The sequence below is a fragment of the Protopterus annectens genome, chromosome 11.part0, assembly GCF_019279795.1.
Source record: "Protopterus annectens isolate FY-2018-M chromosome 11.part0, PAN1.0, whole genome shotgun sequence".
Taxonomy (NCBI): Eukaryota; Metazoa; Chordata; order Ceratodontiformes; family Protopteridae; genus Protopterus; species Protopterus annectens.
The window spans coordinates 55,819,801-55,832,955 of record NC_056745.1 but is presented as its reverse complement, the minus strand read 5'-3'; the positions used below and the strand labels follow the sequence as shown (position 1 = coordinate 55,832,955).

The 13,155-nt window shown below is 47.1% G+C and overlaps 1 protein-coding gene across 5 annotated transcripts in view; it reads right to left on the bottom strand.

Annotated features, from left to right (window-relative positions):
* PNPLA8 (patatin like phospholipase domain containing 8) overlaps window positions 1-13,155 on the bottom strand; it is a 365,367-nt gene that overhangs the window by 228,178 nt on the left and 124,034 nt on the right. The gene's annotated exons all lie outside the window — the stretch shown is intronic.

Below are 13,155 nucleotides of genomic sequence, written 5' to 3'. Positions count from 1 at the left end.
CACCCAGAATTCCTGCAGTCTCAAGTGAGATGCAACCACTGCCATATACTTGGTGAACAACTGAGGGGCTGTGGTAAGACCAAAGGACAAGGCTCTGAACTGGTAGTGACTGGCTTCCAGCCAGAAGTGTTGGTATTTTCTGGAGTGCCTGTGTATCTTGATATGATAGTACACATCCTGAAGGTCTACAGAGCACATCCAATCATCCTTCCATAACAGAGGCAGGATGGACTGAATTGTAGCCATCTATTTCGAGTGTTTCACAAACTGATTTAGATTGCCAAGATCCAAAATGGGTCTGAGGTCCCCAGTCTTTTTTGGCATTTTTGGCACCAAAAAGAATCTCGAATAAATTTCCAGACCCTTGCTGGTCTGGCAGAATTGGCTGGATGACTCGTTTTTCTAGTAGCTTTTTTATTTCTGTAGCTGTGGCATTCCTCTGACTTGGTGGAACATCAGGAAATTTTGGGAGAAAAATGGAAATGGTATACAATACCCTCTGGATGATATTCTGCATCCAGGAAGCTTTGGTAATGGCAGACCACCCCATCTCTCCCACCACTATACTCCTCTATTAACAATCTTTCCTTCATACCTAACAGAAAGTTAATTTTCTCTCTCTTAACATCCTACGTATCCTAAACAAAAAGTCACTGAACTACATTCCTGGATATCTGTCCACAACCCCACATTTTAACCCTGGCTAAAACCACACATATCTGACAATGACCCCCCCCCTGGCTACGGCTACAATATCATCTGCCAAGACAGACTCAAGAAAAAAAAGTGGTGGTATAGCAATACTATACTCAGAACGACTCTCCTTTTATCCTCTATTGCTCTCTCCACCTAATTTCCACCCAGTTGAAGTCCTTTTAGTAAACTGCAAACTGAACAACTGTAAAAAAAATAGCAATTGTTTCCATCTATATTCCCCAGGAAACAACAACCCCATCCTTGAACACCTTCTTTCCTGGATATCACAAACTCACCTATGAAACTATTATAATAGGTGATGTTAACATTGATTGGAATTCTTTAAACACTAATTCTCCCTGTGCCAGCATAAACCTCTTTGGTTTCTCCCAACTAATCAATTCCCCCACACATCTGAATAAACACACTAACACCAGCTCTACACTTGACTGGATCCTCACCTCCAAAAACAACCTTAATCACAACCCCACCACTCTGCCCAGTACCTTGAGTGACCACCTTCCTACCCAAATTCTAAGACACTCCCTCATCATCATCATCTTCTTTCAGCTTTTCCCGTTAGGGGTCGCCACAGCAGATCATCTGTTTCCATTTCTTCCTGTCCTCTGCATCATGCTCTTTCACACCAACCTCCTGCATGTCCTCTCACACCACATCCATAAACCTGATCTTAGGCCTTCCTCTTTTCCTCTTACCTGGCAGCTCCACCCTTAGCATCCTTTTCCCAATATACCCAGCATCCCTCCTCAGCACATGTCCAAACCAACGCAATCTCGCCTCTCTTGCTTTGTCTCCAAACTGTCCAACCTGAGCTGACCCTCTAATATACTGATTCCTAATCCTGTCCATCCTAGTCACACCCAGTGCAAATCTTAACATCTTTAACTCTGCCACATCCAGCTCTGACTCCTGCCTTTTCGTCAATGCTACCGTCTCCAACCCATATAACATAGCTGGTCTCACTACCCTCTTGTAGACCTTCCCTTTCACTCTTATTTGTACCCATCTGTCACACATCACTCCTGACACTCTTCTCCACCCATTCCACCCTGCCTGTACTCTCTTCTTCACCTCTCTTCCACACTCACCATTATTCTGAACTGTTGATCCCAAGTACGTAAACTCATCCACTTTTGCCAACTCTACTCCCTGCATCCTCACCATTCTTCTACCCTCCCTCTCATTTACACATATATATTCTGTTTTAGCCCTGCTGACCTTCATTCCTCTCCTCTCTAAAGCATATCTCCACCTCTCCAGGGTCTCCTCAACCTGGTCCCTACTCTCACGACATATCACAATGTCATCTGCAAACATCATAGTCCACGGGGCCTCCTGTCTAATCTCATCTGTCAACCTGTCCATCACCACTGCAAATAAGAAAGGGCTCAGAGCTGATCCTTGATGTAATCCCACCTCCACCTTAAACGTATCTGTCACTCCCACCGCAGTTCTCACCAATGTCACACTACCCTTGTACATATCCTGTACCACTCTTACATACTTCTCTGCCACTCCCGACTTCCTCATACAATACCACAACTCCTCTCTAGGCACCATGTCATATGCTTTCTCTAAGTCCACAAAGACACAATGCAACTCCTTCTGACCTTCTCTGTATTTCTCCAACAACACTCTCAGAGCAAATATTGCATCTGTAGTGCTCTTTCCTGGCATGAAACCATACTGCTGATCATTAATCATCACCTCCCTTCTTAACCTAGCTTCCACTACTCTTTCCCATAACTTCAAGCTGTGACTGATCCATTTTATCCCTCTGTAGTTACTGCAGCTCTGCACATCACCCTTATTCTTAAAGATAGGTACCAAAACACTTTTCTCCACTCCTCAGGCATCCTCTGACTTTCCAAAATTTCATTAAACAATCTGGTTAAAAATTCCACTGCCATTTCTCCTAAACACCTCCATGCTTCCACTGGTATGCGATCTGGGCCAACAGCCTTTCCATTCTTCATCCTATTCATAGCTGTCCTTACTTCCTCCTTGCTAATCTGCTTCACTTCCTGATTCACTATCCCCACATCATCCAACCTTCTCTCTCTCATTCTCTTCATTCATCAGCCCTTCAAAGTACTCTTTCCGTCTACTCAACACACTCTCCTCACTTGTGAGCACGTTTCCCTCACTATCCTTTATCACCCTTACCTGCTGCACATCTTTCCCAGCTCTGTCCCTCTGTCTAGCCAATCGGTACAGGTCCTTTTCTCCCTCTTTAGTGTCCAATCTCTCATACAACTCTCTATATGCCTTATCCTTAACTTTCGCCACCTCTCTCTTTGCCATGCGCCTCATCTCCTTATACTCATGTCTACTTTCTTCATCTCTTTGACAATCCCACTTCTTCTTTGCCAGCCTCTTCCTCTGTATAGTCTCCTGTACTTCCTCATTCCACCACCATGTCTCCTTGTCCTCCTTCCTCTGTCCAGATGTCACACCAAGCACCTTCCTAGCAGACTCCCTTACTAGCTCTGCTGTAGTTACCCAGCTATTCGGTAACTCTTCATTGCCTCCCAGTGCCTGTCTTAACTCTTCCCTGAACTCCACCTCACAATCACCCTTTTTAACTTCCACCATTTAATCCTTGGCACTGCTTTCACACTCCTCCTCCGCTTCTTGATCACCAACATCATTCTACAGACCACCATTCTATGCTGCTTAACTACACTTTCCCCACTCACCACTTTACAGTCTCCAATCTCCTTCAGACTGGCCCTCCTACACAGGATATAATCAACTTGTGTGCATCTGCCTCCACTCTTGTACATCACCCTATGCTCCTCCCTCTTCTTAAAATACGTATTCACCACAGCCATGTCCATCCTTTTCGCAAAATCCACAATCATCTGACCTTCAGCATTCCTCTCCTTATCATACCTACCCATCACTTCTTCATCCCCTCTATCCACTTCACCAACATGCCCACTGAAGTCCGCTCCAATCACTAGTCTCTCTCCCTTGGGTACACTCACCACCACTTCATCCAACTCACTCCAAAATTTTTCTTTCTCATCCATCGCACACCCAACTTGTGGAGCATATGCACTAACAGCATTCATCATTACACCATCAATTTCAAGCTTCATAAACATCACTCTATCAGACACTCTCTTCACCTCCAAAACACTCTTGGCATACTGTTCCGTTAGGATAACCTCTACCCCATTTCTTCTGCCATCCACACCATGATAGAACAATTTGAACCCGCCTCCTATACACTTGGCCTTGGGAGGGACTTCTGTGTGGAGTAAGTATCAGCAACTTCCATCTGGTCTCTTGCACGCACAATATATCAACCTTCCTTCTCTCCATCATATCAGCTAGCTCTCTCCCTATACCAGTCATACTGCCAACATTCAAAGTTCCTACCCTCAGTACTACACTCCTCACCTTCCTCCTCTCTTCCTGCCTTTGGGCATGCCTTCCCCCACCTCTTCTTCTTCGGCCAACAGTAGCCCAATTTACGCCAGCACCCTGTTGGCTAACAGTACTGGTGGCGGCCGTTGTTATCTCGGGCCTCGACCAATCCGGTATGTAATTATGAATTTTCTCCACATCATTAAACTTGGCAGAGGTTTTACGCCAGATGCCCTTCCTGACACAACCCTCCCCATTTATCCGGGCTTGGGAAAGGAACAAAGAAATGCACTGGCTTGTGCATCCCCAGTGGCTGGTTATCTAATAAATCCCATCAATACAGAGACCGTCGAAACCTTTCTACCTTCAACCAAGATACCTTCAGCCATTTACTATCCTCAATCAACTGGTCCTTCCTCTCTAACCTCACTCTTGAGGATGCTGTTCTAAAATTCAACACCATATTCCCAAACATCCTAAACTCCCTAGCCCCAGTCTGGAAAATTAGACTTAAATCTAACTTGCACCTTGTATAACCCATGAAACTCATTCCCTCATGCACAAAAGAGAGAACTCCTGGAAAAACTGGGAGAAAAACAAAACACCTTCAAGTCTGCAACCCTACAGAGAACTCCGTAACTTACAAAAAAAAAAAATTAACAATGATAAAAGAAACTTTTTCCGTAAGCCACAAACTAACCCCCACTCTAACCCCCCAAAATTCTAGAGTACAATAAACAAACTACCACACCCTGGCAGACCCTCTACTCCCTCTCCCAATAGCTCTGCCTTTCACACTGCTTCATTTCTTACCTCCTTCTTTATTGACTCCATTCAGAAACTTATTAAACAAGATAGAAATATCTACCCCGCTAACTCTCCCTCTCCATCCAGCCAGCCCTCTACCTCTCCCCTCTCTTTCCACCTATAAAACCCCCTTCTCTGTTAAGCCTGTCCCCACACCTTATATCAGAGTACTCCTCAGCAAACTCAAGACATGCTCACCTTCTGCTGATAACTTACCACCTCATTCCTTAAACTCGCTGCTCACTCCATCGCTTACCCTATCTACATATTTATCAATAGATCTGCTCAAGAAAACACTGTTCCTCAAATCTGGAAGAAATTCTATGTTCTACCCTTACATAAAGGAGGCAACTCCACAGACCCCTCCAACTACAGGCCTATTGCTATTCTGTCTCCTCTATCAAAAATATTTGAGAAGTGCATTCATGAACAGCTCATAGATCAACTTCTACAAGAAAATCTTCTAACCCCTACCCAACACTACTTTCACCCACACTACAGTATCTCCACAGTACTAGTATCTTTCACACAAGCTATCTCCAAATCAACTCATCTCCTGTTTTTTCCTTGACCTCTCAAAAGCCTTTGACACCATCTCCCACAACATTCTCCTATCAAAACTTTCTAGCTTTAATCTCTCCAACACTGCTTTTTCCTGGTTTACTAGCTATCTGTCAAACATACAACAGTCAGTAAAATAGCTCTCTGCAACCTTGCCCTTCCTACCAGTCCACACTGGGCTTCCCCAAGGCTCTACTCTTGGACCCCTACTATTTAACATTTTTACTGACAACCTCTACAATTCCTGTCCTCACTCTTCACTAATTCAGTATGCTGAAGACTCTGCTATAATTTCCTACTCTGACAGTCTCTCTCACCTCCTCACTCTTTCTCAAGAATTTCTCCACTCTGTCAAATCTTGGCTAACCTCAAACCAGCTTCTTCTAAATCCTAACAAAACAGTAAGTTATGTACTCACCATAACGTTAGATGTATGTAGTCCATCTCGCCTCACATTCTTCACCTGTGGGTTCGGGGCCGAATATCTGCTCCGACTCAGCCTATTTACTAGCTCGAAAGTCTTTGATTGGCTGGGCTAAGATGGTATCCCACAATACACTGCTCCACATCCCCAGATCTAGTTTGCTGCCAAAAGAAGTATTGGATACATCACCCAAACACACACACCTTAACAACAAGGTCCAACAAATTATCCAAAGGGACTCCGCAATACGAGAAGGACATGGTGTTCCTCCAAATTCTCCAGGCCTGGGGGACGGTGGGGGGGGTAATGAAGAATGTGAGGCGAGATGGACTACATACATCTAACGTTATGGTGAGTACATAACTTACTGATGTTATGTAGTCCTTTCTCGCCTACAGTCTTCACCTGTCGAACAGCGTCCCTAGCACCTACATCCTGGGTGGCTCAATGGAAAATACTCCTGAGCACTGTGGAGCCAAAAGATGCTCTGCCCCTGGACACCACATCCAATTTGTAATGGGAGACAAACGTGTGAGGAGAGGCCCACGTTGCAGCTGCACATATATCATCCATCGATAACCTATCCTGAAAGGCTGTGGAAGTGGAAACAGCTCTTGTAGAATGTGCTCTGACTGGAAAGGATAGACTCTTTCCCCCTGCCTGATAAATAAACGAGACACAACTAGCTATCCACCTAGAGATGGTGACCTTGGAAACCGCAGACCCCAAGCGATTCTCTGAAAACGAAACAAAGAGTTGGTCTGACTTCCGTCAATCTTTTGTCCTATGTAGATAAAAGCGCAGTTGTCTAATAGCATCCAACAGATGAAACTGGTACTCTGCCTTGTTGGAAAAACTGGGGAAGAAGACCGACAGTTCAATGGACTGATTAATATTTGATAAGGAAGCCACCTTGGGAAGAAAGCCCGGATTTGGTCTGAGAGAGACTCTATCTTTATGGAATATCAAATATGGGGGCTTGACCGATAGGGCCTGGATTTCTGAGACTCATCTAGCTGAAGTGATAGCTATCAAAAAGGCAGATTTCCATGTAAGAAATTTTAAGTCGCAGGAGGCCGCAGGTTCGAAGGGTGGGAGAGTGAGAGCCTGTAGAACGAAATTGAGGTCACAGGGCATAACAGGTTGAGATTCAGGGGGACGAAGCAGAAGAGTGCCTTTCAGGAATGCTTTACACAGTCTGTGTGCCATTAAGCTAGGTTCATAAGCTGCATGAAAATTTGAAATAGCCACCAGCTGAACTTTGATGGCTGAGGCAGACCCTTGGTAGAACAAAGCAGACAAATTCCAAAACAGAATTGATGGGGGCCGTGTAGGGGCCAATACCTCTGGACTGGGCCCATATCGAGAACCTTTTCCACTTGCTAGAGTAGATCTTCCTAGTGGACGGTTTATGAGAGGACGAAAGAATATAGACCACATCTGGAGAAAAATCATGACACCTGACTAAGGATGGAAGTGGAGTAGCCAGGCCGTCAGCCAGAGGGTCCCCAGGGAGGGGTGGAACTGTCCTGACATGTGTGTCAGCAAGTCCGGACGAGGGTCCAGAATCCAAGGAGTATCCACAATGTAAGGTTGAAGGAAGGGGAACCATACTTGTCGAGGCCAGTGTGGCGCGATCAGAATCAACCTGCTTCTCAAGGATAGTGCTTTATGAATCACCCTTAAGATAAGGGGAAACGGAGGGAAAGCATAAAGTAGACCCGAGGGCCAATTGTGCGCAAGAGCGTCCCTGGGAGATTCCCCCGGTGGGGGGGGGGGGATCAGCGAGAAGTAGCTGCTGCATTTCGCATGGAGGGACTGGCAAACAGATCGCAGCAAGGCTGACCCCATCTGCTGAATATGCTTTCCACCACCCGGCGATTCAGGGACCACTCGTAGGGCATGAGGATCGCTCTGCTTAGCCTGTCTGCAACCACATTGGTTTTCCCCGGGATGTGCGTAACCACCAAGGACCGTTGAGAAGCTATCACCCAATTCCACACTCTCATGGCCTCCCTGCACAGAGGGTAAGATCGGGTTCCTCCTTGCTTGTTGAGATACACTCAGACAATATGTCAATAGTGTGGTATCGCAATAGTCCCTAGAGGGAGGAAATCCTGAAGTGCCTGCAACGCAAAAAGCACTGCCCTCATCTCCAGGACATTTATGTGCAAGTCTATCTTGTGTTCCTGCCACGTGCCTTGGACCATCCTGCAGAGATAATACCCCACCCCCACCCTATCTGGGAGGCATCCGTGTTCACTGTGGCTACCGGGTTGGGTGGTACAAACGGTTTCCCGACATTTAAGTTGTTGGTGCATAGCCACCAACTGAGGTCCTGCTTGCATTTGCCTGTGATTAAGATTGGATGGGATAGCGGTAGTCTTTGAAAGGACCACTGGGCGAATAGGAGCCATTGTAGGATTCTCATATGTAACCTCGCTAACGGGACCTTCATGATAGTAGACGCCATTGTCCCAAGTAACTGAAGAATTCGCCTTGCCTTCACACGTCTCAGAGGCATCATCGTATGAACCTGTTGTTGCAACCCCGTGATCCTCTCCAGTGGTAGGAATGCTCTCAATCGAATAGCGTCCAACTCTGCTCCTATAAATGAGACATGCTGTGAGGGTAGCAAGACATATTTTTTCCAGTTTATTGTAATGCTTAACTGGTGACATAGATTGATGGTAGTATCTCTGTTTTGAAGAAGTAGATGCTTGGTGGGAGTGGAGAGGAGCCACTCGTCCAGGTAAGGAAACGCCTGGAATCCTTGACGTCTCAAGTGAGCCGTCACCACTGCCATGCACTTGGTGAACACCCTGGGGGCTGTGGTGAGACCAAAGGGCAGGGCTCGAAACTGGAAATGCCTGGCTCCCAGCCAGAAGCGTAGATCTGGATGCTCTGTCCATTTTGATGTGGTAGTAAGCATCCTTCAGGTCGATGGAGCACATCCATACTTCTTTTCCCAACAATGGGAGAATCAATTGTAGTGTGACCATCCGGAATTTGGACTTGCGTACGTAATGACTGAGTTGGCTGAGATCCAAAATGGGTCTCAGATCCCCCGTTCTTTTCGGCACCAAAAACAATCTTGAGTAAGTCCCTAATCCGATCTGGTCTGGGGGGACTGGTTGGATGACTCCTTTTTCTAGCAGCTGAGAAACCTCTGATGCTGCTTGATCCCTTTGACTGGGTGGAACATCTGGGATCCGTTTGACGGGAGGGGGTGTGGAGTAGAATGGGATGGTGTAACCTCCGGCGATTATCCTAATACCCATCAGTCCTGGGTGATGTTGACCCAGGCTTCCGGATACTGGAAAATTCAACCCCTGACTGGCTCCGGATAAGCACAGTCGGGCACACCCTCAGGAATGAGAGTATGGGGAACCACGAAAGGAATCGCGGTCCCCAGAATTGCGGGGGTCCCCTCTGCCTCTCGGGCGACGTCTCCCTGAATACGTCCCCCCTCCCCTGCCTCGGGAGGGGGTCTCACCTTATGCGGCAGGAAAGGACCTTTGTGATTTCTTGAACCACATCTTTCCCCCTCGCTGAGCCTTGGAATAAGGTCTTGACAGGAGGGAAAAACGGACTCCCATGGCAGACCAGGTCTTTCCCTCTCGCTCGCACCTGGTGAGGGTGTCTTTCACTTTGGTCCCAAACAAGGAGGGACCATCAAAGGGGGCATCAGTGAAGGAAGACTTGAAGGCCTCCGTAAAGTGACACAGGCACAGCCAGGCTTGCCTCCTGAGAGCCACCCCTGAGCTAGCCGCCCTACTCGCTCCCCCGGCCACGTACGAAATAAGTCGCATGGATGAGTTAGCGATGGAGTTGAGGGTAGAGAGCTGAGCGTTGACAGTCTGAGCCACTGCCTCAGGTACATTACCCTCTAGAGTATCTCCTAACTCCTTAAGGAGATCTCTCTGGAGCCGCGTGAAATGAAACAAATAATTCAGCGACCGCAAGGTAAAGGTAGCTGAAGACAGGGTACACTTCCTGTACCGGTCCATAGTCCTAGACTCCTTGTTAGGAGGATGGACCGAAGAGGAAGACTCAGCAACTTCCTTCTGGATGGCCGCCACCACCACCATAGCATCTACCGGGACTCCCTTTGTCAAAAATTATTTTCCTTGGGGAGCGGACAAAAATTTGTTGGGGCGTCTAGGAACAGGCTCCACAGAGAGTCAGGACTTTCCCACACCCTCCGACAAATCAGGTCAAGGAGCTCGTCAAAGGGTGGAGACACCCAGGAGGCGGAGGGCTGAGCGCCAAAGGCCTTAAGGAATATTGACTCCTCCTCAGAGGGGGTTTTGGAGGGCCAGTCTCCTCTTTGTTTCAGGATCTCCAGGATATCGGAGAACGAAATGTCCTCAGAGGAAGACTTGGGGAACCCCTCCAATTCCTCGAGGTCAGTATCGGAAGTGAGGGACTCGTCCTGGGAGACTATGTGCTTCCTCTTGCACAATTTCTTTCTGTGGGGTTCCTCAGGCACAGGCTCTGAGGGCCCCTCAGAAAGAAGGGGACCGCTCGTGGGGGTATCCTTAGGCCCTGGCGCTCTGCTGTCCAAGGATAGGTGAGCGTCAGAAGCTCTCGCCAGTGTTGTGGGGGATGGTAGAACCGATCCGAGAGAAGTAGCTAACATAGCCAGCGTGCTCTGCATAGCCTCGAAGGGGGGACCTCCCGAATCGGAGGACCGACCGACCGCCCTCCAAGGCCATGACTGGGACCGGTGTCCCCGCAGCTGAAGCACTGAGAGGGAGGCTCGGAACCGAAGGGTGTTCTGAGGCATCCCCCTCGGGCCTGACCGAGGAGACCAGAGTCTTGAACCCTGTGGACGGAACTGACAAGGTCGGAGCCGATGCGGGCACCGATAAATCCTGCTGGGGGATCGGAGCCAGTGCAGGAACTTCCCTCGGAGCGGAGCTTACCGGCTCCGATGGCAAAGATGCGCTCAGAGGAGGAATAGCAGAAACAACCTTAGGAGCCGGCTCCGGAGCCGACTGGGTAGGAGCCGAGAAAAGTTTGGCCAACACCGGCGACTGTAGGAGCCTCTGCACCACCTTATCTACATCCAAATCGGAAAGCCTGGTGGACTTGGAGGAGATGGATGGAGACCTAGACCTCCTATCTGGAGAACACTGCCTCAAACTTGGCGACCGGCTCCAGATGGGTTCCAGTACGATCGGAGTGGATGCAGACTCACTAGACATAGCTACCTCCTGCGGCCCCAATGACGGTGGAGCCGAGGAAGCAGAATCAACAATAGAGATTTTAGAAGGTGGCTCCGAAGCAACAGATGGAGCCGGAGACCTTTTCTTGGATTTGGAGGATTTAGACTTCGACTGGGAGCTGGGAGCTGAACCTAAATCCTCCTCAAAGGACGGTTTTAGAAGTCCCTTTAGGATTAATTTGTTTTTCCTCTCTTGGAGCACCCGAGGACTGAAGGCGTGGCAGAAACTGCACGACTCCTGTAGGTGGATGGCTCCAAGACAGTAAACACAGACCGAGTGTCCATCTGTGATGGACATCTTATAAGCACACTTCGTACACCTTTTAAAGCCCGAGGACTTATGCTCTTTCTGCTCCTTTGACATTCTAAGGCCAAAAACAGTAGCAGCTGCTACTAACAAAAGGCGGTAAACCGCTAGCACAGAGACCGAGAGTCAACAAAAACACAAGAAACAACCAAGGCACAGGGGAAAACCTCTAACTAAAACGGTTCTCAACTTAAGAACTATAACGCACCAAAATGACAGCCAAACAAACACCACAATGGAGGACTAGGTCCTCTAACTAAAACGGGCCTAGCCCGAGGGAAGTTAGGGATACCACAACACACAAAAACACTCACAAAACACTAACGCAGCAACAATAGCTATGAAAAGCTCTTTTTCTTTTGATAACAATAATCAGTAAATTTTCCCAGGAAAAAGTTTAAGCAGTACTTGGCCACAGTCAAGTACAGACCACGTCTAAGCTCTACAAGCAGCAAACGAGATCTGGGGATGTGGAGCAGTGTATTGTGGGATACCATCTTAGACCAGCCAATCAAAGACTTTCGAGCTAGTAAATAGGCCGAGTTGGAGCCGATATTCGGCTCCGAACCCACAGGTGAAGAATGTAGGCGAGATAGGACTAAATAACATCCAAACTTTTCCTCTTCCTCCCCAAACCCCCTACAACACCTCAAAGCTACTTTCACCATCTCTTCACTCAGCAACACAACTATCAAGGTCGAATCGCACACTAAACTTCTAGCGGTGATAATAGATGACCAACTATAATTTGATCTTCACATACAGTACTGCATTAAAAAGACTCATCAAAAACTTGGCCTGCACTATAGAAATAAAACCTCCTTTGTACAAGCTTATCTAGTACCCATTCTTTTATATGCTGCTCCTGTTCTTACTAACCTACTGACTAACCTACTGACTAAGCTAGAACTCACCTAGAACAAAAGTGCTACATTTGCCTCAAATCATCCCTATTGATCACATCATTGCCTCTCTCTTAAAAGCCTTTAATGGCTAGAAGTCCGACATCAACTTCTTCTGCCTCAGCAACATCTGATTCATTCTGTCCTTAACCAACCCAATTCCTGTCCAGCTCTCTCAACCATCATTTCTCTCTACACTCCTAAGCACACACACTGTAGCTCTGACCAACACCTCCTGGAGATTTACAAACCCAAAAATAACTTTGGTAAACTCCTCTACAACCATTCAGTTGCCAGTGCATGGAATAAACTGTCCCTATATGTTAGAATGATTCTGAACTTCTGCTACCTGATTTGTAAACTACATTAGTGCTATACTTGCATCCGCTTTCCTATATATTTGTAACCAGTAAAGGTTTTCTAGTGTGGCATGCAGATCAGTCTCCATGCTTTCTCCCTATTGCAATCTAATGTGAGGCCTTAACACTGGACGACAGGACAACTGCCACTGTGGGAGTAGAGTAGAATGGATACTTGTATGCATCTGTGTCGTCTGTTGGAGATAATAACATCAGATCTTGTCAGGTGTTTAACCAGCTGTGTTAAACCCTTCAGGATTCAGGCAGTGTTGTAGATGTGTGACTATGAGATCTAAAAAGGATTATGGTACTTCTAGCTACAGCAATGACAATGGCAGTGGAATTTCGGATGCTGCTGTCTGCAGATTTGTATGCTTACCAACAGTAAGCTGTGCCCCAAGTCAAATGGTGGCTTTACAATGAAATGCTTTAATCTTAGCCTTTGCAGTACATGAACTGACATATCACTTTAA